This window comes from Morone saxatilis, unplaced genomic scaffold (genome assembly GCF_004916995.1).
Source record: "Morone saxatilis isolate NCDOM2014 unplaced genomic scaffold, NCSU_SB_2.0 Contig23, whole genome shotgun sequence".
In the NCBI taxonomy this organism is placed as follows: Eukaryota; Metazoa; Chordata; class Actinopteri; family Moronidae; genus Morone; species Morone saxatilis.
The window spans coordinates 21803133-21806413 of NW_023339796.1; positions in this window are offsets into that span (position 1 = coordinate 21803133).

Genomic DNA, 3281 nt, shown 5'->3' on the forward strand with positions numbered 1-3281 from the left:
TATGCATACAGTTTAGACCCTGAGAAATACGGCTTGCTGATTACAAATGTTTGATTATTACACATATATTCATTGAGATATAAACAAAATTGTAGAAAAAATTTAGTCAAAATATGGTTGACAAATTTTTTCACATAATTCACATTCACATAATAACCTTCAAAAATCCAGTATGGGTCAGGCTCTAATTGTCATTGTTTTGTCATACTTTTTAGCCAAAATTATCAAGGGCCACACAGATTCAAGGAGTTAGGAAATACTGGCATTCCAAAGTCTTGGGCACCACATTGAGTCAGAAGAGAATGACTTTTCCCTCAATATGCAAACATATTTATTTTGGACATATATGACCTGATGCGATAAAAGACAGCATGACTGCAGAGAGGTAGGTGAATTGTTTATTCAAAGCACTACCATGCATGCTAACTTTATTATAATGTATTAGATTATTATAAAGTAGTGTCTACATGCTTTCAAACTTTAAAGTTCTAACTTAATGACATAAGTTTTGATGCACTGACCAAAATAAATCAAATTAGAACTTATTTGGTATTTGACTAAATATTTTAAAATGAAACACTCTCAGACTTGACAAAATATGTATATACATGACAGCTTCATATTACAAGTTGATAGAATCACAGTAGCAGTGGGTAATTCACACCAAGAATCATGATAACATTCAAGTAACTTGGCATCAACTTACAGTAAGTTTTTTTAATATTTTCCTTAACAAATTACCTGGCCTCTAAGGCCACCTAGAGCCGAAGGATCTGTCCTAGGTTTCTGCCTCTTAAAAGGCAGTTTTTCTTTGCCGTCGTCGCCAAGTGCTACAAATAAAATTGAATTGAAATTGAAATAAAGGTCAGACTGTATTTGGCCATGGTTAGGGTCATGGGGGGGCTAATGAGCCTGTTGCCTGCTCATCCTTCTCTGGCTATGGGGCCCATTCCGGCCCCCTCACCTCCTCCTCCCTAGCAGTCCAAAAATCCTGTCCTAGTGGTGTTAACACTCCCTGGTACTTTGAGCTTGCAGTCAGGGTACAGTTAGCTAATAGGATCGAAGCTAATGGCAGCAACTTATACAGTTAGCACATGCAGCAACGCAGTGTCACAAGAGAACAGGTCAATGTTGCAACTTTTGTCCCGGAGACCAGGCTTAGCTCCTGTTTGCCTAAGACTCTACTTGCTACTAACAGTTAAGCTAACTATAAGGGAAAAGCCCCACAAGCAACATCATTATGCCTTGGGGTTTTTTTGGCCAGAGTTGGAGTCTCTCTCTCTCTCTCTCTCTCTCTCTCTCTCTCACCCCAACTGGGAGCCGAAGGTCTGTCGCACGTTTCTGCCTGTTAAAAGGCAGTTTTTTCCTTGGCCCTTGTACCAAGTGCTTGCTCATCGGTGGTACTGGGTTTGGGTCTAATGTAAATAATGTTATAAAGAGTTGGTCTAGGACCGTGCTCTATTTGCAAAGTGTCCTGAGATACCGACTTCTCTGTTACGACAGTTGGTTACGAATTGGCGCTATACAAATAGAATTGAAATTGAATTTTTATGATAACATTTTATAATATGGTAAAATACCAGGTAAAATATCATCTGTACACATATTATATTTTTAACAATTAACCTAAATTAAATTTTCCAAAGATAAAATTTGACTCGTATGACCTGTGGTGCCCCCTTTGGCATTATAGTTGACTTTGATCTTAGTCTAAATAGCCACGTAATAGCAGTAATAGATTAGCTTATCATCATCTGACAAATACAGCCAAACTCAAGGACTTCATGTTAAATGCCAACCTGGAAAAACTCATGTTGTTTATAGCAGTTGGCAGGATAAATATCAGGACAGATAAATTATCGGCTGATAATGGGAAATTTATATTATTATAAATTATCAGTACAATTTTATTACAGCCGATAAATTATTGGTTGATATTAATAATAATTTATTTGGAATTATTATGCAAAAGGGTTGACAGACTTTATGCTCTTTGAAAGCCAGAGTATGCATGTAAAGTTTTTTTTACAAACTTTACTAGAAAGATTAAACATTTGTCTGAGTTTTTTTTGTGTTGATAACAGTGATGTGAGTTAGTTTTGGTTAGAACAGAGCTGTGGAATATTAAATTGTACATCTTTGCTTACTACGTCTTAACCTTTTTTACCCCCAGGAGTGTACCTGCAAGGTATGAACTTTTTAAATTCAACAATGCAAATGTATCGGTTAGTTTATCTGTATTGGCCATGAGAAGCAGTATCGTAACATTTGAAAAAAATCCATATTGTGCAGGTTGTAGCTTATCTAGCAGGCTTGACTACTGCAATGGTCTTTTATCAGGTCTCCACAAAAATACCATCAAAAAGCTTCAGCTTGTTCAAAGTACAGTTCATAAAAAAGTGTAATATATGTAATGTGTAATAATTCATTACAATTATTATAATGTTGTGGGAAAATGTATTACATATTGGGATCAGGCTGTAAATTACAAAATGGGCAGATTGTTACAAAATGTGGGTGTTATTACCTAATGAAGTTAAAATCTATTACATTCTGTCAGAAAAATGCAATGTTATTACATAATGTGTTGTTATCATCATGAATGGAATTGTTTTGCCTCATACACTGGGAACTCACTTCCTGGACTCAATTCCCACCAAAAAACGCCACAGGTCACATTTCTTAAAGGAAGACTTGTAACATAAAGGTGCAATTAGGGTCTGGGTGTGCTAACCAGAGGTGGAGGAAGGATCAAATCCTTTGCTAGAGTGAAAGTACTAATATCCCATTTTGAAAATCCTCCACTACCAGTACAGTGGGGGTCAGCCTTCCCCCCTCTGCTGAAAAAATAAAATCCTTGTGGAGACTTTGAACTCATTTAAAACACCTGTCTTATTTTCTCTATTGTTTATTTGCTATAGCTCTAATGCTTAAATAAAGAGAAAGTTTTTCTTATCTGATTACCTGATTAATCAATGGAATAATCGTTAGAATACTTGATTACTAAATTACAGTAACAACATGTTAAAAATCTACATAATTACTGTGCTTACTTACAACAACAGTAAAGGTGATCATATACTTAATAAATAAGTATAATAAATATACAAAATGGGCCATTTACATTGCCATAGTGTACTTGGAGCTTGCCTTGAATCATTTACTAAGAACACAATTTCTCTCTCTGTATCTGTAGACGACCACCCACCTAGAGCCTGAGGGTCTGTTCTAGGTTTCTGCCTCTTAAAAGGCAGTTTCTCCTTGCCCCCATCGCCAAGTGC